This window comes from Marmota monax, unplaced genomic scaffold (genome assembly GCF_021218885.2).
Source record: "Marmota monax isolate L192 unplaced genomic scaffold, Marmota_monax_Labrador192_F-V1.1 WCK01_AAM20220418_F8-fsc00025, whole genome shotgun sequence".
NCBI lineage: Eukaryota > Metazoa > Chordata > Mammalia > Rodentia > Sciuridae > Marmota > Marmota monax.
The window spans coordinates 11,204,777-11,230,546 of record NW_026691950.1 but is presented as its reverse complement, the minus strand read 5'-3'; the positions used below and the strand labels follow the sequence as shown (position 1 = coordinate 11,230,546).

General features: G+C 42.7%; 1 protein-coding gene across 2 annotated transcripts in view; it reads left to right on the top strand.

The window, feature by feature from the left end:
* Positions 1–7,742: 7,742 nt before the first annotated feature.
* Positions 7,743–25,770, top strand: part of Lnx1 (ligand of numb-protein X 1) — a 168,353-nt gene continuing 150,325 nt past the window's right edge. For both annotated transcript variants that reach the window (XM_046461173.2, XM_046461092.2), the window contains exon 1: positions 7,743–7,994. The gene's annotated coding sequence lies outside the window, so the exon portion shown is untranslated. The remainder of the gene's footprint in view (positions 7,995–25,770) is intronic.

Sequence of the window (25,770 nt, the reverse complement as noted above, 5' to 3'; positions counted from 1 at the left end):
GCTAAAGGAAAGGCAGATTCACATTGTTTTCTTTAGGCTTTTTTTCATGCTTGTTTGAAGCTTTTCACTGATGATATTTTACTTATCAATTTTTTTAAACAACAAAAAAAAATAATTTCTCTTGATCTTTTGAAACATTTGCTTGCACGTGTGTATTTATGCTGGGAAGAAGGTCAACTCCTCTGAGAGTCGTTAGAGGGCATCTGGTCCTTCCTGTAACTGCAGGACATGCTCAGAACATCAGCTCAGGCTTGGTTTACCACCATGAACACATTTGGGCAAAGCATCATGCAGGGACAGAAGTAACAGCTCGCTCAACTGCCGTGAGGTTCAGGCACCCGTTTTCCTATTAAATGAGATTTTCCCCAAAAGTCAACATCCCACCTAGTCACTGCAGTGCAATTAGAACATACAGCTGGATCTAGTTTAGAATATGGAGGATCTGTTTGAAAAAACAAACACAAAATGGGGCTCAGCTGTCTAACCCAGTTTAGAGAACACCGTGTTTAAAACAAAATGCTCCTATGCATTTTCCAATCACTTTTCATTGCAATGAAGTTTTGAAAATTTTATGGACCAAATCAATTAATCTGTGTGATTGACAAGTTCTTTTCAAAATAAAGAGTCTAAAGGCTCTCATCCACTGTAAATAGAGATAATTACCCTTTTGATAACTTGTGGGGGGTTTTTTCCCCCAAAGTCTGAGATAAATCCATAAATTTCTTCCTGGAGGGCAAGAAGCCTGCATTTTCTCTCACACTGTTCTTTTTATTTATAATGTTTGTTATTGCTTTTTTTTTTTTAACTGATTTACTAGGTGTTGACAGCATCTTCAGGGCTGGAAACAAAATCCTCAAGGAGGCACTAGCTTTGGCCTAATAGACAACAGCTTGGGTCTCTGAGATTATTTACAGGATGCACGATCTTTAATCTTATGGCCTTGCACAGAGTCCTGGAAAAGGCAATTTCCCTTCAAAGGGAAATGTCTAACTTTCGAAAAAGGCATGAATTCTATCCCTAGCACCACAATTAATTAAAATAAAGAAAGAAAATAAAAATTTAAAAGGCGTGAAATAAGGAAACATGATATAAAGAGGACATCTTCCTAACCCCTAGGGATTATACACCAATTGCTTAAAATTTCTAAAATCTGTAATTTTTTAAAAAATATTTTTTAGTTGTCAATGGACCTTTATTTTTATTTATTTATATGCAGTGCTAAGAATCGAATCCAGTGCCTCACACATGCCAGGCAAGTGCACTACCGCTGAGCCACAGCCTCAGCCCTAAAATCTGTGATTTAATGGAGAAATTCAAACCTGTTCTTCCTATTCTGATTAAAAGCTTAGGGGCATTGCAAATAAAAATCAGATTTTCCTTGATGCAGCAACTTCTTTTAATTTTCCCTACTGCTTTTAGTTCAACATCTGCCCCCAAATCCCATTCAAGACAGGATCAGGTGGGCATCTTAGGTGTATAAATATGAAAAAGACTGTTTCCCAAGAAATTGCAAGTCAAGCTTTCCCAAGAAATGTTCAGGAGGAAACTGTAGCCACTGCAAGCAATTTGGGATACACAGAGAGAAGGTTTGAGAGCTTCCATATGCTCCATATGACCAGCTCCAAGACACACTGTGATTTCGAGCAAGCCACTCACATGCTTCTAGGGTTGGTTCCCTTCATTGATACAATGGAATAATTCTTGTGAGCCAAGCATCACAAAACTATTAGAAGGTTGACAAAAGAAGAGAAATTCTAGCCACAGAGTTACAGTTCACATGGGTGTGTGTTCAATTGGATTGACTCAATGGTAAAGACATTTAATATAAAATTCCTGAGGGAGTTTGCCTAAGTTTCCTTGAAAAAAATCTAAAATGTAGGAAGAATTTCACACTGATTTTGCAGATGAGGCAAGCCCTTGTCTTATGTACTTTCTAATTCCAGTGTGAGATCTATTTTCACAAACACGTTACACACAGGAATAGTAAAGTTGTTTGTGGAAAAAAACAATTGAAAGTACAATCCACATTACTGATCGTTGATTTGGGGTTGGGGAGTCCCGTTCTGGTTGAGGACAAGAACAAAAAGTGAATCAGGGATTTTCAATATTATATAAGCCTTCTGAGGAACTGGATTAAAAGTGACTCTGAGCTTTATCCTGCTCTCTCTTAACTTTGGGATCCATAAGGGTCTGATAATGCACCAAAGAGTGAAAGGCGGGGAAATGGAAGCAAGAGAACAGAGACATGTCTCAGCTGGCCTGGCATCCCTGTCAATAGGTGGCTGACTTAAAACAGGGAGATGAGACTGGTCAGGCTCCTCCTCTTCCCTGCCCACCAAACATGGCAGGCACATAGGATCTGAGAGAAGACAGAAGGGGGTCTTTGCTTTTTCAGTATAGCACCTGGTAAAACATGCTTCCCCTGTCTCACCAATCAGATTGGCCAATGACTCCTAATCTTTCAGATTGGTCAGAAACCCCTCCTCTCACCAATTACTCCTCGTATCCTCATCTCATTACTCCTCCTATAGGGAGGAGCAAGTCCAGAATTTGGAGAGTTCAAAAGAGTGGTTCCCTCTTGCACCACCCTCCTATACAGGAAGTCCCTTCCTAACATGGACAAGAAAATAAATGTTTCCTGGCTCTGCCTCAACCCAAATAAATATAATCCCTGTGTGAATAAATTATCTTGTAGGCATTCCCAATGCTGTCCAACATATGTTAACCAGCACCCCAATTAACATGAAAGTTGGGGGTGTGTGGCTGGGAGATGAGTCACTGTATTTTTGCAAATTCATATGAAATACAAAACAGACAAACACTCTGCTCAGTTTTTGTTCTGAGTGATTTGGGGATGGGTATGTTAGTTGTTAGAATTTGGAACACATTTCCCCCCCCCCATAAACTGATGTTCCAAAGCAAATTGATATTTGGTTTCCCAAAGTGGGCCACTAAAAGTTTTTATACCAGTACAATTTTTCCCTCTGCCCTATTGTTTTCCTGAATAATGAATTACAAAATCTAACATGGAAAACCAGAAATATATTAGCATAGCGTGTGCCATCTGGGGCTCTCGCTACTCCTTCTCTCCTTCTCTGGCCCATGGAACAAAACTCTTCCAGGAACAACTGAATTGGGATTTTGGAAGAGAAGCCTTGGGTAGATTCTCCAAGACAGCAGTTACTTGCTAATTTTCCATTTCTGTACCTGCATCTAAACAAGATGTAAGTTCTTCTCAACAGCTGTATAAAAAAAACCTCAAGTTCCTTAAATGACTGAAATTGAGATGATAAAAGATTTTCTCATTCAGTTACTCATTTCTATATTAAAAATTTAGAGCCTGTTATATACCAGGTTCTGGACAGACAATTGTGAACCAAACAGACCCTCTTCCTTCCTTCATGGAAGGAAACCTAATTGTAGGTGCAGGGGTAGGTGTGGGTTAGTTAACTGTAAGTTCAATACTAAGCAAATAGACAAATAAATAATACACATACAAGCCATATTAAGTGGTACAAAGGAAATGAGGGCAGGGAGTATCTCTAGGAAATGAAATTGGTGCTGAGGCTTGAAAGATGAGAGTTAGGCAGGAAGAGAGTTTGTGTGTGGGTGGGGTGGAGGTCAGAATAGACCAGCCCAGGAACAGCCAAGGCTGGGAGATGAGGAAAGCTGGGGGTGTGTAAGAGGCCACCAGCAGGTAGCCCAGAGCCCCACTGCACTGAGCAGGGAGGGAACTGAGGTGGTGTTGGAGAAGCCAGCGGAGGCTCCTCATGCCAAACCTTGTGGGCCAATTAAGGGATCTGGTGACATATCCTGAGTACGATGGAGAGGTTTGAGGCCTTCAGATAGGCTCATGGCAGAATCAGAATTACTTTTTAAAAGTCTAGTCCAGTTGGGATGTGGAGTGTGGATTTGGCAGAGGGACTAGGGGTGGGAAGGGGAGCAGGGACCCATGGGGAGAGGACCACAGGAAGTCAGGTAAAAGAGAATGGAGGCTGGACCACGTGGCTGTGGGGTTAGGGCAGTGGTCAAAGTTGCTCTAAAGTTTGCAGGAGGGATCAGGACATGTGTAGGATGAGTCAGAGTGTTTTAGTCAGCTTTTTCGCTGCTGTGACTAAAAGGATCTGAGCTGGACAACTGTAGAGGAGAACAGGTTTATTTGAGGGCTCATGGTTTCAGAGGTCTTAGTCTATAGAAGGCCATTCCCCAGGGCTCAAGTGAGGCTGAACATCATGGCGGGAGAGGGTGGCAGAGGGAAGCAGCTCACATCACAGTGATCAGGAAGCAGAGGGAGAAATTCCACTCTCCAGATACAAATATATACCCAGAGCCATGCCCCAATTCCTACCTCCTCCAGCCACACCCTACCACTTCAGTTAATCCCATCAGGGATTAACCAGCTGATTGGGCTTAGACGATAACCCAATCATTTCTCCACCAAACCTTCTTGCATTGTCTCATGTGAGCTTTCTGGACACCTCGCACCAAACCATAACAGGCTGCAGCACTTGGGTGGATGAGAGGGCCTTGCACCATGATGGGAACACAGGAGGAGGGGCAAGAAGAGAAAATGAGGAATTGGCTGGGGGGTGGGTGTGCAGTCTGAGATCACGGTGAGGTCCTGCGAGGCACGTAAAACTCAGAAGGAGCTCTGAACTCTGAACCAGAGAAACCCATATGGGAGCTGTTGGGACAGAGATGGTATCTGGAGCCACCATGGGGCCCTGCACACCTCACAGCCAATCACACCACAGCTATAGGGAGGTAAACCAAGCCATAGGCTTAAAGTGGAGAAGGAAATGGATTCGTCCATAATGGTTCAAATAAATCAACTTCTACCTGCTATCATAATAAACCCACTTTTATCCCACACTTCACATAAGAGTGACAATGGGCCTGAGAGAAAGGTAGCTCGCGTTCTTTTGTGGTAATGGTGGTATTTGGGGTGTTGGGTGCTGGGGATTGAACCTACGGCCTTATGCATGCTAGGCAACCACTCTATCGCTAAGCCCCATCTCCAGTCCATTGGGTTCTGATTTCTTTCTTGCGATTGGAACACTGAAGTGCCTCCTCTGTGATTTTGCATTTCCCAGATTTAATACCCCTCCCTCAAAATACACCAATTTTCTGTGCAGTTAGCTGGGCATGTCACTTTTCTGAGACCCTCTAAGAAGGGGCCATTTTGCCTTCTGGGCGAAAACCATTTGCTTTTCCTTCATGATTAGGATTTTAGTTGCATCTGGACATTGCTGAGTTGGAGCCTTACCACTCGCTGGAAAGTCCCACTCCAAGTGGAAGTGACACTCTAAAGCCATGGAGTTTGACCAGACTCTGGCCTCCATGCAGAGGACTGCCAGCAGTGAGTAATTCTGGCTTTGGAAAGGGCACATTTGTAAGTCTAAATTAATACGTCCTGTTTCTCATCCGTGACTTCTCTCCGTTTCCAGTTTTAAACAGTCAGCTGCCTTGGTTACATGATCGTGCAAAAAAACATTTTTTTGGAAGCGTGCGTGTTTCTTGTCTTTCCCAGAATGGACTTGAGTCTTGGAACCAAATCAATCAGTACCTATCCAGATGCTCACAGGAGAGGAAGGAGAAATCAAATCCATGTCCTTTACCTTTCTGAATGGAAAACCCCAAACATCCAGCATCCCCAAATCTCCTGTCATTGTTCTCCAGTGATGAGAAGCTGTGAAGCAGATGAGGAACTTGATAGTTTCCATTAGGTGGACAGTTTCCATTCCTTTCCCACATTTTGTTCTTTCATTTCATCTGATAAGGTTAAAGAGGTGCATGTGACTGATATATATTGCCTTCCCTCATCAAAAAACTATGCCGGGCGCTGTGGCACACGCCTGTAATCCCAGTAGCTCAGGAGGCTGAGGCAGGAGGATAGTGAGGTAAAAGCCAGCCTCAACAATTTAGCAAGGCCCTAAGCAACTTAGTAAGACCCTGATCCTGTGTCTAAATCAAATATTTTTTGAAAGGACCAAGGATGTGGCTCAGTAATTAAGTGCCCCTGGGTTTAAACCCTAGTACTAAAACAACAACAAAAAAAAATCTCCAGAATCAGAGTCCATAAACATTCCTAGAGAGGGCACTTAGCGGTAAAACACTGGAAAGAAAAGTGAAATAGCATCTAAACTAAAGGCCCAACCTCCCTCTGATCTTCCTTTTTGTTACCCTAAATTCAGTACATAAGTCTTTAGTCTCCAATGAGAAAAAATATCTCACCAACCTCAAGTTAAAAGACTTGTGTGGCCTTAAGGCAAAATATCCCAAAGCTCCACCAGACCAAATCCAAGGTGACCAGGGGGACAACTTCTCTAATGTCATAACTCGCATATTTATGCAAATGGTAACTTGGGTCCCACTGGAGGGCATCACTTTGCCTCCTAAAGGACTGTTTTACTTGTCTTTGACCAGCAGCCAGCTGCCCTGGGTAACGGCCACGGCAAAGGCGAGCTAATTGCTCACAATTGGAAGTACAGACGAGGACAATAAAGAAAACAAGTCAAAGTTGGCCCTTAGGACTGAGAACACATGTGCAGGCTTCTCCTTGGCAAGCTGAAGTTTCCAGGTGGGACTTACTTTAATCCATTCCGTGGATTATTGATTAAAAGAATCTTGTCACAATTAGATTCCTAAAGTCAAAAGGACAAACTAGCCATCAGGCCATGGCAGAAACACACACAGAGGCCAAGGGATCTGCAGCATCCACGTGTGGAATTCAGAATTGTGGTGGAGACCCAGCAGTCAGCAGCAGCAGCTGTGATTAGAGAGGCCAGTGGGTACCTGGGTGACACGGGTCCTACTTCCATGACGGAAAAGAATTCCTTTGCCAGGGCTAACAGTTTTTCAAGCACAATTTTTGGCAAATCACTGGAACTGTCAGCCACCAGAAGTGCTTAAGCCAACCACTAGGAAAAGCAAGATTTGGAAAAGCACAAAACTTCCAGAAATGCCATGTGTAAATGTTCAACTAGCTGGGTCACTTTGCAAGTGACTTCACCCCTCCCACCCTCAGTTTCTTCATCTATATGATGGGGGTGATCATTCTAAGATGGCATTAGGAAGTAAATGAAATAATACAGATAATTAGCACAGGACCTGGAAAACAGTAAAATGTCTAATAACTGTTAGCCAAGACGTTACTGCTGCTGAGGGTGATGTTGTCAAAGAGGGAGCAGAAGAAACCCTTATATAAACAATAATTCTATATCTTAGACAAAGTCTTAGCCATAAATATGTTAGTTTTTTTCTTTCTTTTTGTTTACAAACAGTGGCCAATGTTCAGTTATGACAACACTGCCTTATGGAAAACCTTTGAAAGTTTTGGCAAGGTGTGAGGAAAAAGTCAGAATTGCTTGGTTTGTCTGATACAATTTTCAGTGCACACTTCTTTGCATATTCAAAAATATAAGAATGCCCAGGATTCTGGGGCCCGTGGGTCAGCAGCTCCTGCTTATTTAGAAACTGGTCCCACTAAAAAAATGTCCCTGGCCTAATGATAGCCTGAAGGTACAGTGACCCTGTGTTTATTTCCTTGTTGATTTCCCTTCCCTGGCTGCAAACTCATTTTCCCATTGCTTGCAGGAAAACAACATCCAGGGGTGCGGTAAGCCTGACTTGGCAGCCCAAAGGTGAACAAACCATCCTGGCTTTTGGCAAGAGAAAGAGGAAGTTCAAGGGAGCCTCTGTCCATCTAAACCAGCCCAGATTTGTCATTGATGCTAACAAGTGCCATTCTGTGGTGTGCTCTCCTTGGAGGATGCCCACAGGTTGCTCTCAGGATTGGGGATCTGCTCCCCACGTCTTCATTAGTGCAGGGGATGTATTGAATGAACTCTGAGGAGGGGGATTTTCATGCCTATTCAGAAGGTGGGACTCAGGAGAGAGATGGGAATTTTCCTGATCTGCTGCTGAGCCAGAGAAATAGCTCCCAGGTGGATTGTCCCAGAGGCCTCACACCACTGAAAAACTACCCAGCAAAGGTAAGAGGGCCTGGTTCCCCCACCAGGTGGAATCTCAGGCAATTTCAGAGTACTTTGCCCCTGCCCAGGCTCCTACCCTGGCTCTATCCGACACACATGCACACCACCCCCAAGTTGGGGAGGAACACCTAGTAGGGACCTTCCTCAAAACACTAGGAAGTCCTCCAGATGATAGCGCTTTTTAGGTCAATTTTTTTTTTTCCTTACTGATTTCATGGAAATCTTCTCCTTTGCTTTTTTTAAAGGAAACTAACCTGCAAAACAGATCAGTAAAAATGTATGCAATCCCAGTAAGGCTAATTGTATTTATATAACATTATTCTTCATTAGTTTTTAAAACATATTCACAGGCACATTTTGTTTCATTTCTGCAGGACTAGATTTTCTTGTTGCAAGAAGAGACACTGTTCCAACACTGGGTCCTATGTCACAGTGAAAGCTCTATGCCCAAGGAATGCCAAAGAGGTGGTGGGGGCTCTTCAAAGCTTGGCCTTAGCACAGAGAGGAGAGTAGATTGAGGGAGAGCATTTCAGATCAGCACATGTCCTCAGGGAGGAGTCTGTGGGGTGAACATTGACAGCAAGACCATGAGCATGTGTGTGGCTGCAAAGGAGAGGCTGGGAACACAGATAAGAGGAGCCCTGCCTTCTGTTTGATGAAAACATGTGAGGTAGTGTGCAACGAGCTGTGTGCAGCATGATATGAATGTTTGGGGATGGAGGGGGCTTGGGGGGCTCACCAAGTGTGTGAGAGCTGGGCTGGAGGCTTTGGTGACCTGTGGTGGGGAGGTGGGAAATTTCACAGCAGAGGCAGTATGTGGAGGGAGGTGGCATAGAACAGCAAGAAGAGCTACACAGATTTGATTTCAAATCCTATCTTTGTTTTCTCTTCACATATATATTCATTTCCATAGTGATCTACAGGTATTGAAAACCATAAATGCATTCTGGGTCCTTCCAAGTCCAATACAACAGCACAGAGTTCATTCTGTTTTCTCCTTTTCCATGTTATATAAATACAATTAATCTTACTGGGATTGCATACATTTTTACAATCTTTGCAAGTTAGTTTCCTTTTTTTTTTTAAAGCAAAGGAGAAGATTTCCATGAAAACTCCCTTCTTTAACATTTATTGGAACCAGACTCCAATTATATATATATTTGATTATATTATAAATTTATAATATATCACAATACATTATATATTATTTTATATAATTTAAGATATATTCATATATTTAATCATTTAATTGCTTAATATTTTTGCTCATTTGTTTATGCCCTGGATCCCAAAAACCTACAGCTGGCACAAGCCCCGTCCTTGTCCCCACACAGATGCCCTCCTTCCCTGCTTAGGCTCTGACGCGTGGTCTGGGCCTCTATATCCCTCCACCACTCCTGCGTGGTGCCTACCTTGCTTGACCCTACATAATGACCTTAAGGACTGTGGTCCATCCTCTGTATTAGATGGCTCCTAATTTATGATTGTTTGACTTACAATTTCGCAACTCTAGGATGGTGTGGAAGTGATATGTTTTCAGCAGAAACCGTACTTTGCAGTACTCATACAACCATTCTGCTTCTCACTTTCAGTACCATATTCAATAATATTTAAGATGTTATTATAAAATGGGCTTTGTGAGAGACGATGTCCTGACTTTAGGCTAATGTAAGTGCTCTGAGCACATTTGAGGTGAGCTAGGCCAAGCTAGGATGTTCAGAAGGTCAGGTATATCAGGTGCATTTTCAATTTATAATATTATCCACTTATAATGGATTAGTCAGGATGTAACCCCGAGAAGGATCTGTATTATGTCATTCCTATCTTTGAGCTTTGAGGGGCAGAGCTGTCTTTTCAGGTATATAGGGCACGTGTTCCTGGCCCCAGGCCTGGAGAGGTGAGCTCACACCCTTTATCCCATCCCATTCAGTACTGCTCTCATTTACAAGGACGCGGGCTGCTCAGGGTCTGCTTAGGGTAGCAACAACATTTTCAGGGAACAAATTATTCTCTGCGATCACTGCTCCTATTTCTGTTCTGCCAAGATCTTGCCCAGGCTCTCCCTTGCTCAACAACAGGTACTAATGAAGCAATGAAGCACTAGTACCAGGTGTTTGTTTTCTCTACATTGAGACACAGAGTTTTTTTGTTTTTGGTTTTGGTTTTTTGTACCAGGGATTGAACCCAGAGGCACTTAACCACTGACCCACATCACCAGTTCCCCCCTACTTTTTTTTTTTGTATTTTATTTAGATACAGGGTCTTGCCAAGTTGCTTAGGCCCTTGCTAAGCTGCCGAGGCTGGCTTTGAACTCATGATCATGCCTCAGCCCCCTAAGCCACTAGAATTACAAGCGCACACCACCGCACCCAGCTAGACACAGAGATTTAAAACTAGGGTTTCCATTCTTAAGGGACACTCCGTCTACTAGGCAGTAGACAAGCAGTCAGTGACAATTCCACATGGCCAAAGGCAATGAGAGCTGTCTTACTGAGGAAGGGCACCTAACCCAAATGCAGGGGGAGAAACGAGATGCTCAAGGGGAATCCTGGATGGGTCAGGATCAACAGGGAAGGAGGGCCAGAGGGAGGCAAAGGGAGTGGTGTGAAGGGCAAAAGGGAGAAATGGGTGGTAAATTCCAGCAGCTAACTAATGTGACTAGTGCCAGGGCCAGAGGCAAGGGCAGGGGCTGGACAGACAAGTTGGTCCAGGTGGACCATGCACACCAGGTCAAAGGCTGCATTGTAGACCCGAGCTCTCCGGGTCCAACCTGGTTCTGCAACTTATTACTAGCTTTTCGATCTTAGGCAAATTAATGTGCCTCAGTTTTCTTCACTGGAAAATTGGAGGCTGTAACCGTGATGACTCATGGGACTTACCTGATTAAATAAGTTCTTCTACATAGTACACACAGAATGCACAGCATATGAAGCATATGATCAATATTAGATATTAATATGATTTTCCAACAGGTGGATCAAAATGGGTTAGGGCACTGGCAATGCAGGAGCATTAAAAAATAATTTTAAAAAACTCAGATTATTTAAAAGAAAGAAATTTAAAAAAAAATAGATTTGAGTATTTCAAAAGAAACTGTGAAATCATTGTCTTCTGAAAAATCAGAAAATTTTGGACTTATTTTATGACTTCTTGGTTTTCTTTGATACGTTTTGGGGAGTGGGGCATCATAACCTTTTCATTGTTTTGGCCTTGAATGGTCCTAGTGTTGCCCTGCATGCTCAGGAGACCTCTCGTCTATTGGTTTCCCATTGTTAGGGGTGGCCTTTGTGTGCACTCAGTGGGTTCTGGGCCAACAGTAATGGTCATGATCTTCCTGACAACCCAATAACAACCACCAAGGCTACCCCAAAGCTTAAAGCAGAATTATTGCTAAATCAATTCTGCATCATGAGTGTATCTGTGGGAAGGGCAAGGAGCCTTATAATTCTTGAAACTTTTCTGAAAGTCTATTTGCAGTAGGCCATGGTGGTCTTTTAGCATGGCCTTTTAGCCCTGCTATTAGAGCTGTGTGGTGGTCTTCTCTTCCCTACAATCCGTATCCCTGAGAACCAGGGGAGCCAAAAGAGGAAGAGGAAAATGCCAATGATATATCAAAATTAAAAACATCTGTGCACCTAAAGACACAATCAACAGAGTGAAAAGGTGACCCAGAGTGGGAGAAAATGTTTACAAATCATATATCTGATAAGAGATCAATATCCAGAATATAAATTCAACAACAACAACAATTTAGAAATGGGCAAAAGACTTGAACAGGCATTTCTCCAAAGAAGATATACAAATGAGCAAGACCTCCATGAAAGGATGCTCAGCACCACTAATCATTATGAAAACACCAATCAAAACCACAGAGAAATGCCAACTCACACTCATAGGATAATTTTTGTTAAAAAGAAAGAAACAAATGTTGTCAAGGATGTGGAGAAATTAGAACCTCTGTGCACAGTTGGTGGGAATGTACATTGGTGCAGCTATTGTGGAAAACAACAGGACAGTTCATCAAAAAACTAAAAGCAGAATTGTCATATGACACAGCAATCCCACTTCTTGGTATATAACTCAAAGATTAGAAAGTGGGAACCTCAAACCAATGATTGTATATCTATGTTCATAGTAACATTATTCACATTAGCTTAAAGATGAAAGGAAAGGTATCCACTGACAGATGAATGGATAAACAAAATGTAATATATACATACAATGGGATGCTATTTCACCTTAAAAGAGAAGGAATCTCTACACCATATACAACTAGAGAATTGAAATGTTGTGCTCCGTTTTTGTACGATAATTGAAATGAATTCTGCTGTCATATACAACTAAGTAGAATAAATTAAAAATAAATACATTTTTTTTAAAAAAAGGGAAATTCTGACACTTGACATAAGTTGGATGAAATTTGAGGACATTATGTTAAGCGAAATAAAGCCAATTACAAAAGGACAAATGTTATATGATTCCTGTTGCATGAGGCATCTAGAGTAGTCAGATTCATAGAGATAGAATATGGTTAAGAGCCGTGTGTTGGGGGAATGGGGAATTATTATTTAATGGTAACAGAGTTCCTGTTTTGCAAACTGGAAAGAGTTCTAGAAACAGTGGTGATGGTTGTACAACAATGTGAATGTACTTAACTACTGACTGCACACTTATAAAAATTATTAAGATGGCAAATTTCATGTTATGTGTATTTTACCATAATTTAAAAATGGTAATGAGTTGGATTAGTGTTTTTTGGTTGTAGTTTGTTTGTTTGTTTATTAAAAAGGTGGATCAATGATTTAGGGGAAGATGATTAGGAGAACTGTAGGAGGAAAAAGAGTCCTAGTATTTATAAACTTCCCATATCTCAGTATTTCCTAGAATATTTCATAGGTGGAGACCTATGTTATAATACTTAAATTTTATTTTAAGGCTCTTCTTTTGGGGGAAAAATTATATATATAAAGTCTTGGTCAGAACTTGGCCGTGCTTCCTTTAAAGATTATCTAAGACACTTTGTGTTAAATCACAAAGACCAGACAACTCCACCAATTAACTATAAGGAGATTGCCTCCAAATACCTAAGGTGGCATCCTATTGAAGGTACAGAAATGAAGATACATTATGCAACAGGCTTATTTTTTAGTGTAGGTGTGAAGCACATAAGTGTGCTACTGAAATATTTCAGGCTGTAGTTCTTGATGGATGTCAGGTGGTATATGAGAGGATTTTAAGAAACCCACACCCTGATAACCCAGTTCTACATAAAAATTTGTAGAAATAGACCAGCATGAGGCTGAAACTGAATGTGAGGGCACAGCCATGGCAGGTAAAGCATCTGCCTAAACTGTGGTCCAAGAAGAAGAAAGGAGATGGAGCCAGGATCCTTTCCTCCTCCAGGTAAGTTACCTGGCCAGGAGTCCAGCCTGGGCTACCAGAGCCTTCCTGCCTCATATAGCTTCCTGCACCTCTTTTATTCTTGTTGGTGTATTATAATAATACAAAATAATGGGATACCTTCTGATATACACATATAACCTAATTTGGTCCATTTCATTTCCAGTACCTCCCCTTTCCCTCCTCTCCTCCCATCCCCATTCCCTTTGATGGGCATCTAGGCTGGTTCCATAACTTGGCTGTGGGGGATTGGGCTGCTATCAACATGGGTATACATATATTGTTATAGTATTCTCTCAGATAAATATCAAGGAGTGGTACAGCTGGGTCATATGGTGTTTCCATTCCTAGTCTTTTGAGCTTTCTCCACCTCTAAACACACACGTTCACTTCATCTCCATGTGAGGCATCTTAATTGATTCATGCTAAATTAGAACAATAATGAAACAACAAGTGAAAAAAAAAAATGAATAGTGAGTGATGGAGCTTTGTAAAGCCTAAACCAGATGTGTGTTTTCATTTGTTTATATTCCACTTCATTCTACAAAGGGACTGAGGCAACAACTGCAGGACAGAAAGGAGAACTGAGGCCACACAATTAGCATGGCCCATTTCTGGCCAGCACAGAGTTTTAATTTTTTAACTCTAATATCCACTAACATCTAAAAAAATTAGGAAATTTCATATAAAAATCTAAATTTTGAATTCTTTTAAAACAAGAAAATCCAGCCCTACTGTCCCTACATTCATTCACTTATTCATGCACTCAGCAAAGAGATCTGGTGACAGTTCTGTGCAAGGCACTATTCTAGGTATGGGGGTATAGCAGAGGTGAAATAGACAGCAACCAAGTAGATAGATAATGAGAAAAATAAAGGGAATTATAAATGCCATGAATAACTTAGGGCTAAGGGGTAGAGGTTGAAAATAGGGTAGGGGACAACATCATTTTAGTAAAATGTGAGGGAAGACCTCTCCCAGATTGCCAGTCCCCACTATGCCCAGTACCCCCACCCACTTCAATTATTCAACTGCCCAGGAGTTGGGGGAATTTGAGTCTGGGAGTTCTGCAATAAAATATGGCAAATATATATAAAAAAGAGTTTGAATTAGGATAAGGGCAAATTAAAGAGATTGTTGATAAGGCCAGAAAAAATAAGAACCCAGCAGAGATGACATAAGAGTCTTCTCAATCGATATAGCTGGGCATTGGATTCAACTGAGCTTCCTGTCAACGAGAGCAAAAGGAAGATATGTGCAGCGGAAGTTATGGGCAGTGATGTCACCCATAAAGCCACCCCTTTCCAGGTATAAAGCTCTTCTCTCCTAAACTGAGAATAGGAATTGGCTGCATCAGACTTTACAAAGGGAACTGAGTAAAAGAGTGATCAATACCTTCATTGACACACGCATGTGTCCCATCACTTCAATCACTCTTCCAAAACCCCTTTATTGGGACACTAAAATAAGCATTAGAGAAGGAAAGTGGCAGTCTTTCTCTCCAGTGTCCACAGATAAGAGATGAGGAGGGCACATCCCACCTAATTAAACCTGGTGGGCAGTCATTGAGAAGCCAAGATAATGCAGAGCAAACCGCTAGCTCCTGCTATGTCAATTCACAGTTCATGGAGCATTAGAAGAATGGACAGAGTGCCTGTCACTCAAACATCTTCCTTCCATAAATCTTTTCTTGTCTTTTCTTTTCTTTTTTTTTTTTTTTTTTGGTAATGGGATTGACCTCAGGGGCACTTAACCACTGAGTCACATCCTCAGGCCTTTTTATATTTTACTTTGAGAAATTAAAAGGGTCTTTCTAAGTTACTTAGGGCCTCACTAAATTGCTAAGACTAGGTTTGAACTTGCTATCCTCCTGCCTCAGCCTCCTGAGCTGCTAGAATTATAAGCGTTCACCACCGTGCCCTGTTCCATGGTTAGATAGGGACAAAGTAAAGGTTCTTGGTGGCACGCCTTAGTGCCAGCCTATTACCAAAAAGCAATTTCTGTGGCCCTTGACCTTTTGATTTAAGTAAGGAAAACCTCCTTTGTTTTCTGGAATAGCCCTGAGGAGAAATGCCAATGACCCACGGAAAGGAAGGAAATTACTAAATCTATTCATTCACTTGCTGCATGAGAGGACTCTGCCACACGCCTGGGCTGGTGACCAAAGGCCAGGAAATCTCAACTGCCTTCTAGAATGTTCCTGGGTAGCTCTCCCATGGCTCCAGTCTCCTAAGCCTCCACAGAATTGCTAAAGAAGCCTCTCTCTCCCCTGGATTCCTACTGTGTTCTGGCTATCATATCTCTCCAGGTGCAGAGCAAATCTGCACTTTCAAATGTGCTCCTGTCCCAAGAGAAAACACATACGCCAAAGACAGTGAAGCCATTTTTTTTTTTTTTTTGCCCTTATTTTTTGGCCTGGGTGCTGCCTTGACTTGGGTTATCTTTTTGCTCTCTGGAGATTCTGTGAGCTCACTCCCCTCCTGATTGGCAACAATCCGCAGCTATCTGAGGGCCTGGATGGCAGGTAGGTATTATTTCTCTTTCTCTCTTAAAAACTGAGGACAGCATTTTGACTGTGCTGCTTATAATCCCTTCCCAGACTTCCTCCACCCCCTTGCCACACCTCTTTGTCACTCTGGTTAAATATGTCCTTTGAGCCAACCTCACAGAACTGGTTCTCTGGGTTTGTAACAACGACCTCCCAGAATACCCAGGCGGAGCTCCCTCTAGCAGGAGCCTCACAGGTCTGTGCTTCTCCATCTGGCAACAGGCCCTTCAGGTATCAAATTAATCTCCCCACCTGAGAGGCTCCTGAGCACCTGACGTGGAATCCCACTAGGTCCTGCAAAGGGGCAGTCATGGTCATCCGAGGATCTGCTGCTAGAGCCACAGATGGTGCCATATTTTCTGACAAACTTCATCCTGTAAATTTCTTATCATGGACTGTAAACTCTTTCATGGGCACTTATCAACACAGTACTTAAATCACTTTCCATTTCTTTCTTTTATCACTAAAATGAAATGCAAAACAATGAGTTCAACTTACCCATCGGGTTTTGTTTTTGAAGGGCAGGGGTCACTGTTACTAAGACTTCCGAGTTCTCTAAACATTTTAGTAGACAAATAAAAATTTGTCACCAACTGGTGCTGAGTGGCTAGGAAACACACCTGGCAGGTGCCTGATGTTCTGTGAGTGCCAGATTCATGGAATCTTGCTAATTGTTGCGGAGTTCCTACTGTGGGCCGGGCACCCCAAACTCAGCTCGGTTTGGTTTCACGAGTTTCATCCTCAGATTTCTGGAAAGTCCTGTTGTTATTCCCATTTTTCAGATAAAGAAAATGAGGTGCAAAGAGCTTCAGAAAGTTGTCCAAAACAGTGGGCCTGGGTTTGAACCCAGATCTGCTTCACTCTGAAGCTCTTAGGAGGCAGAAGGAGGTGAGGGAAATGGGAGATGGTGTGAGGTCTCAAGCCATTGATTCCTCGGTCCCCTTAGGCTTTGTGACTCTCTATCCCACAGCCCTTGTCTGATTAGTGAACATAGACTCCATCTCATTCTCTGCATCAGTCACACTCTGTCCATTCTGGGTGCCACCTGATTTAGTTTTCCCAGGACAGGCATTTGGAGCTGGGTAATTTTCTGACATGGAGGCTGTCCTGTGTGTTGTAGGATGTTTAGCTACACCCTGGGCCTCTGCCTCCTAGATATAAGTAGCTCCTCCCACATCTGACAACCAAAAATGTCTCCAGACAATGTCACATGGCCTCTGGAGCACAAAATCACCCACTTGGAGCACCAGCATCCTCCCTGCACACAGAGGCAAAGGGAGATTACAGTTCCTCAGAGGCCATGGTCAAAGTCCCCAGGGGTTGGAGCTTCCTGGGCAGCAGTGGGTAGTCTTTGGTAATTCTTCAAGGAGAATGATCTCTAGACATGGCAGCATTTTGGTCTCAAACTTGACAGAAAAGACTGGGACTCCAACCAGCCTCAAGCAAGCCTCAGGTATCACCAACTTGTAAGTGGGTGGAGCAAGAGTCCCCACAGAAGGCTGCAGGGTCAGGATTACCATCTGGACAGGAAATGGGTACCTTCTGGAGATGGTCCTTTCTTCCAGGCCATACCTGTGCATTCATTTGACAACCCCCACCCCCAGCACAAGGGGTTATAATACCCATGCCAGATATGACTTTAGGGGTATAGAGGCTATGTGAGAAGGACTGTGTGGTGCTGGTTTCTCGTGGCCTATCATAAGGTGACAGTGGCAGGCCACCAGGCCATTCATCCCAGGCCCCAGAATAGGTCTCAAATCTAAAATATTGACATAACCTCCAAAGTTATATGCTTGCTGAATTTTAAAAATATGTTCAAAATCATTAATTTGTTCCAAATGAACATTTAAAATATATCATTTCATATCTCTATTTTGAGATTTCTTTGATTGTTAATCTCTCATGAGCTGTAAAACGTGAAAGTGGCCTGAACCAGTCTTGACTTTGGATGAGCCCCGTTGCATCATGTAAGCAGAGTAAGGCGCATGGGGAATGCACAGGGCTACAAGGCCCTGGGCTCCCAGCTTCTTCCCCACATGCTCTGATCAGTGCTGAAAATTCTATGAGAACAAATTAAAATAAGCCTACCATAGGATCTAACCATTGCACTCCTAAATATTTACTCATGAGAAATAGAAACTTACCCCCGTCCAAAGAGTCATACCCCAGCAAGTCTCATATTTTCACAGCAGCTTAATTGGTAGTAGCCCCAAACTGGGGACACCCCAAATGCCCATTCATAGGTGATTGAATAACTGTGACTATGCTGTGTCCACACCATGCAATACTACCCCACTGTGAGAAGTGTTGTCCCACACAATATGAGTCTCCAAAGTGTCAAAAAAAGGATGCCCACTGTCTGATTCCACTTATGTAGACTTCTAGAAAATGCCGACGACCTAGAGTTATAGGAACCAGATCAGTGTTCGCCTGGGGATGTGGTGGAGGGACCAGGAGGACACTTTTGGGGGTGATGGGTATGCTCCTTATCTTGATTGTGGTGATAATTTCATGGGTATATATGTATGAAAAAATTCATTAGGACTGTGATATTAAATATGTGCATTAGGATGGAGCCCTGTGTGTTAGGAGCAGGGACAGAGGCATAGTCACTTGGTCCACTTAAGAAATTCCACCATTTCTCTCTCCTTGGATTGAATGAACTTGAGGGTTGTGGCCATCACTCCTCAGCCCTGTCTGGCAATTGTTAAGGAAGTGTGAGGAACTCAGAAACAACATATCTGCTTCTTGGTAGGTGAGAGCCCTACTATGCTAGGGCTCACTGTTCCTGAAGGGCACATTTTATCTGCTAACTCTCCTCTTGGGACCAAAAGCAAGAGATCAAAATACACCCGATGGATTTGCATGGCTAAGATCCCTCCCTCCTGGAGAGGGAAGAGGGTGGCCCCCACTCCCCCAGAACAGAGAAGGTGTCCCAGCAACCTGGATCCCCTCCAGCAGCCTCAAGCCAAAAAACCCGTGTAGTATCTCAGTGTTCATTGAAGAAACAGAATCGGTGCTGCCTCCAAAGCCGGGCTCTGCAGGTGCAAGCTCCAATTACAGCAGCCGGGCTTCCAATACCTTTTCATCCCCAACAACAGCCAGGGCTCAGCTCCAGCCAGGGATTGAGGGAGGCCCCGGAAGGAGTGCCGACCAGACTGGGAAAAACAAAGACTGTCCAAGCATAGCTCATGGGAGTCAAACCTGAAACCTGGATCTGCTGTCAAAACTCTTGTGAGAAGGAGCCAGTGCACAATTTGGGGAAAATCAGTTCACTGGACACAAGGAAAGAATCCACCTGCCGAGGTCCTTACCCTCTCTGTAAGATACTGTGTGGCATTTTCTTTTGCACCCCAGCAAGTCTCAGTATTTTTATAACAGCAGTCTTACTGGTTGTTTCCACCATTGTCAAGGCTCCCCCTACAGGGATGTATTTCCTAGGGTTATGGTTGCAGTATTTTCCCCTAAATTGACGGTTCTTTATTGTTAATATCACATCAAGGTTTAAAACAAAAGCACCCGGAACTTTCATATTTTAGCAAAGAGGCGTGTGGCTGTTGATGCACTTACTAGTGCTCCATCTTCCACAGAAAGCACCAGGGGCATAGACTGTCTCTCTTACTCCTCTTCCTTCTCACTTTTTCCTATGGTTTTTGCAAAGATTAGGCTAAAAGTTTGACTCAAATCTCCAGGCTGCTTCTGTAATGGAGTTATCTTGTTCTGCAGCCAAAAAGGCACTGCCGGGGGAGAAAGATGTGCAGCCACCTCCCTGTGACTCTCTGGGCTGCTTTCCTCAAACCTGCTTCATGAGGAGCTGCTTCCTTACCTGTATGACACTCTTGTTTTAACACCTAAATCTCCAAAGAGTTAAAAGTAACAAAAGAAAGTTAAAAATCTATATTTCTACCACCACTATCCTATCAGTCAGGTCTCTGTGTCTCCTTCTAGATCTTGTTATTGAGCCGATTTTCATGTAAGCAGAGTAAGGCATGGGGGTGGGGGGTGGGGGGTCTAGACTTCTAGAAAATTCACATGCTATTCACTTAGCATGTGAATATACATATAACTCCTGATTATTCCTCTGACTTGTCTCCTCCACTGGGTTTTGTGGTCATGATCATGAACCGCTTATAAGATGAAAACAAAAGAAATAGGCCATTTGACACTTTAGCACTTCAATGCAGCCAATTCTGGTTAGGGAGAAATACTGAGTGACCACAAGTCTCTGGTCACCACATTTTCATCAAATTATCAATACATAGCCTTGTCTTAGGTGTGTTTCTGTTTGAAGAAACCTTATCAATACACATGATTGATTCTTTAGCATTGAACGTGTGTCCAAAAAGCACTGTAACTCATGCCTGAAGGAAGGTATCTAATGTAAATATTTGCACCTTAAAACACATGACAACTTTCTTAAAGCTTTGGGACACTAGACACTTCAGCACTACACTGAAGGGCCATTTGAAACAGTGAAATCACAAGTTAAAAGCACAAAAATGAGAAAAATGTGCCAATAAGTAGGCCTCAAAAAGAGCCCTTGTTATAGAACCCTCTGAAAAAAGAAGGCTAAGGTCACCTTGTTGGGCCCCAGCTGAGGATGTGTGATCTGGTAAGTCAAATTTTCACTGCTCTGAGCTTGTCCACAAATGACCACAAAAGCACTTTGAGTATTGATTGATTGGGCATTCATTTTATTGCCTGGCACAGTGATCTACACCTGTAATCTCAGCAACACAGGAGGCTGAGGCAAGAGAATCACTAGTTCAAGGCCAGCTTGGACATCTTAGTGAGGCCATGTCTCACAATTAAAAATAAAAGTGGCTGTAAATGTGGCTCCGTGGTAGAGTACCTCTGGGTTTAATCACTATACCCCCCTCAAAAAAAAAAGAATTATTGAATAGGCAAATTTAAAACTATGGAATCTGCAAATAGTAAGTATTGATCATACCTGTGTTGTATAAATACAATATATTATGAAGACAGAAGGCAGGTGGTTATTTATACTTCCCTTGGAAAACAGCTTGTCTTGTCTTATTAAAGTCATTACCAGGATGGCTGCCATGTCTCAGTAAAAAAATCTTTTCTTCTAAAGTGTTAGTTTCTGGAATATGTGATGGGAATCTTCTGTTTTGCTCCCAAGATCAGCATCAAAATTGCTAGTTCTGGTTGAGCAGAATCCATCTGGGAAGAAGTCTGTCTGAGTTTGAGTGGTGGTCTAGACCCCATCAGCAGTCCTGACCTTGAACACAACGTAAATGTCCTCATCTGCAAAGGAGAAAGTCTGTATCCCATCAATTCTAAGCCACTCATTATTTCCCATTTGAACCTCTCTGAAACTCTGTGAGGTTTTTGTTTTGCTTTGTTTTGCAACTGGTGATGCATTGTCATTTAAATGGCAGCATTTTGTTTTCTTTCTGGGTGGTACATAAAATAAGAATGCACGGTCCACCCTTTGGTCTCATAGAAGTGATGAAATACAGCACTAGGGATGCTCCCTCAGGATGCTGTGTGGATTTAACAATGCTGCAGCTTCACAGGGCCATGAAAAAGTCAACAACATGCAAAAAGAAATGTACAGGGCAGAGCACTTGCTAACAAAGGAATTATTATTTATGAGTATTTACTTTTGACTGGGAGAGCTCACTCTTTCACTTTCAAGTTTTTTCGGAAAACTTCATAAGGGCTGTGCCCTGACCTCTGCTAATTCAGATTATATGTTTTTCAGGCAAGGCTTGGTACAAACAAATTATTTCAGTGGGTCATACAATTTTGGTCATTGCAAAGAAGTTCCTAAAGCAATTTGAAAACCAGAACTTAGAAAAAAAGCAAAACACAATTTTGGGAGGGTGGGCAGGGCTGTGCTTTCCCCAGGACTATGGCTCAGTGACCATGAGGCTACCCGTGGTTTAGTTCCTGGGATTCTCTTCTTTGTACTACGAGATTCTTTGCCAGTACAAATTGGGTTTCCTCTTGTAGAACTGCCTTCACCTATATCCTGTCCTTGCAGCAGTAAAGGAAAGGGAACAACTGAGGCCATTACCCAGTCCTAATTATTAATGCAGCTCAAGAATCTTCCATCTGTGATCCCCAGATCCTCACCTCGGAGGCTACTGCTGCTTCTTTGGGGTGGAGGGTGGACACCTGGGTTCCATGTAGGAGAAAAAGCTTCCAGTGCCTTCACTCCAAATGTTTCAAGTTCAGGGGAACATGTTTCCTGGTATGTGGTTGTTCGTTCCTTGATGGAAAGAGACAAAATAGATCCAAGACATGTTTTCAGAGTCCAATGTGGACACACGACGGTAGGCTCACCAGGAGTGCAGCACTGAAAGGTGCTGAGAGTCTGCTCAGAGAGGAAAGTATGGAGGTGGCTCTGTCTGCTGTCTGTCCTTGTGTCAAATGGCTCTCCACGTAAGAGGGCAAATGGGAGAGGACAGAAAACCAGAGTTTATCAGGTGCTTCTTGGACATTTTGTGTAATGGTTTCAACACACTTAAGTATGGGTAATATTATTTTTCTGTTTTACAGTTAAATAACCTATACTTAAAGGTGAAATGAACTGCTTAAGGTCACAAGATGAGGAACAAAATCAGCTTAACACTAAATCCTTCTGGCTCAAGTTGTCTTTCCCTTTCTCTCTCTCTCTCTCTCTCTCTCTCTCTCTCTCTCTCTCTCTCTTTCTTTTTTTTTCTTTCTTTCTTTCCATTTTTCTTTTTTTTTTCCAGGGCTGGGGATGAAACCCAGGGCCTCACATAAAACAGGCAATTAGATTCCACTTTGGGGCCACACCCCCAAGCCCCCAATTTGTATTCTAAGGGACAGGAAGGTCTAACTAGAGTCTCAAATGCCATCATAATTCCTTTGCCATCATTTATTTCTCCCATGATCTTCTCTGAGGGACATTTCTAAACCTGGCTGCTGTGGTCATGTTGTGTCCTAACCACAGGGACATGCATAGGCAGCTGTAAGCTAATATGTTAGAGACAATCAAGCTTTGTTTTCCCTGAAGCCTGGGGAGGATGCTGTATCCCTTCAGCCACAACACTCCTCCTCCTTAGAAATATAAAAAGAAAGAAAGATAAAGTAATAGAATGTGCGGCCTCTGTGAGATTCCTCTTTGATTTCCACTCTGAATAGCAGGCGTTGTCCTCGGAGGTTATTGCTTTTAGAGTGCTGGCCAGTAAATATTAGTATCTCCTTTACGTAAATGATACTAGTTGACGGACCTAAGGTCACACCAGGAATTAGTGATGCAGCCAAAAGTGGAATCTAATACTCCTAGTCCCCCAACATGGGCCACATCAGACCACACTGCTGTTTTATGCACATTCACATAAATATTTACAGCTTTCTATATCTTCCCAGCTGCAGTTACGACAAGAAGTACTCCTAGATATATATGTGCATATAAAACAGATGTGAGAAAATATAAACTTGACTTACATAGACATAGTCTCCTTGATATGAAAAGTAGTAGGCTAAACCCTGAGATACCCAAAGACGAATACTTGGCCATTTTTAATCTCTTGGATGTTTTCAATGTTTTGAATATAAGATGGCTTTTTAAGATGAGTTAACAGAACATGTATCAAATCATGCCCCTACTTTCCAATACATAGATTTTACGTTAAATAATCAACAACTTATCAGGTATCAGTCCTATGTCTCTTTGTAATACTATTGAATAATTACAATGTATTAATGATGAATAGACTCATTCTATTCAAATGGCAAATGTTCTTTACTATAAGATGCTTGAGGAAGGAGAACATCTATCTTAATGGAAATTTATATTTTAAAAAATAGATTCTTTTAAACATTATAGTGAATTATGTGAGGTAATGCTCATTCAAACTGATTAAAGAAACAGAGGGATGTTGTTGGCTCACAAAACAGGGAAGTCTAGAGGAGGGGACCTGGTTCCAACAATACTGATCCCCCCCCCCCCCGCGTAACCCCCACCAACCCCACTCCCACCCCGCTAGCATCTGGCCACTGCACTATTGTACTTTATAGGGAACTGGTATCCCACCCCATGGGACAGAAAAGATCCTAACTTGCTTGGTTACAAGTCAGAGAGCTCAAACATGCTGAGAAGGAATCATTGACTGAGTCAATCGGCCACCTTTGGGGCCAATCCATGACCAGGGAGAAATGGACTATGGTCTCCTGAGGCCAGGTCCTGCACCCACCTTCTGCCATGGAAGGTGGTGATTTGGTTGGCCAATGTCACACCTGTCAGTGGCACTAAGACCAGGGGATGGAGGAGGAGCTCTCCAGAAGAAATGGAGTATCAGTCAACGCCAGAAGAATGGAAAACTGAGATGGGCAGACATTAAGTGCTAATTATCTCAGGCTGTTCTACTGGGCTTGTGATTAAAATAATTACAATAAAAATCCAGTTGAGTGGCTAATATTGGGTACATAAGGCTAATGTGTGACTTTCAGATTCTCCACCCTTTCCATGGTGTTACCATAGAGGATGTAGATCACAGTATTCTCATAGTTTGAATGTGAGGTGTCCCCTAAAAGCTATATGCATGAGACAATGCAAGGTTTAAAGGAGAAATGATTGAGTTATGAGAGCCTTAATCCAATAAAGTGAATTAATTCCCCTGATGGGATTAAATGAGTGGTAACTGAAAGCAGGTAGGGTGTAGCTGGAGGAGGTGGGTCCCTGGGAGCGTGGCTTTGGGGTACATATTTGGTATCTGGCAAGTGAAGTCTCTCCCTACTTCCTGATCATCATGTGAGCCAGGAATGGAGCCAGCTGTCTATGGCCAGAGATCTCTGAAATTATGAACCCCCAAATAAACTTTTCTTCCTCTACAATTGTGCTGGTTTTGTTTTTTTAGCCACAGCAGTGAAAAAGCTGACAAAAAACAATATGCTCGATGACCTGATGAGTGATTTGCAATGGTTTCATGGTGTTCGTAACAAGAATATTAGTATCAAAATGTATTGTTCCCAGTTTCTGCACTGGGTTCCGGTGCCTCCCAAATAGTATTTTCTGAATCCCAGCAGGTCCCTTGTGGAGTAGCTGGCACATATTTCACTGTAGAGCCTTTCTGGTGATAGAGATACTGGACCTCAAGGAGGTGATGCAATCTCCCCAGGGTCTCACCGCCAGTTTGTGGCCGAGTCTGTAAACTCTTGTCTCATGTCCTGACTGTGGGGATGGGCTCCCTTCTGGGCCACCATTTGGCTCAGATGAGGAAGATTGATGAGGGCTCTTATGTCAAGCACCACTATGATTGGTTTTTAATGGCCTTGATTTTCATCTTGTGAGGAAAATAGCATATCCTTCCCTGGCTAAACACTATGTCAGGAAAAGCCACAAACCAGTCCCCTGAGTCCTGTTTATGAAAATGAACCCAAACCTAACTTTGCTGAGCCTACAGAAACTGATAACCTCATGGAGCTTCCCTGTGTGTACCCCACAGAATGGACATGCATTTTTCTGAGTTCATCATGGCCGAAGGAAATGAAAAGCAGTGCAAAAAATAGGTGAAGAAACCCTGGGAAAGGGAGATAGAAAGAGGAAGACACTCAAGAGAAGAAGGAGGACATGGCAAGACTCCAAAAATCATTGTGTAGGGGGACCCACGGGGAGAGTGGAGAGGAAAGCTGGGAGGGAGTGTCTCCAGGTTCTAGGAGGCGGGGCAGGTTGACATCACTGCATCCCTATCCCATGCCATAGATTTTCACATCCATTTTCCTGTTACATTTAATGTTATCATCACAACATCTTTGCAAGTGATATGTGGTCCTTCTGCATATATGTGAAGGTGGAAACAAAGGCTCATGGAATCCAGCTAACTTTTTCGG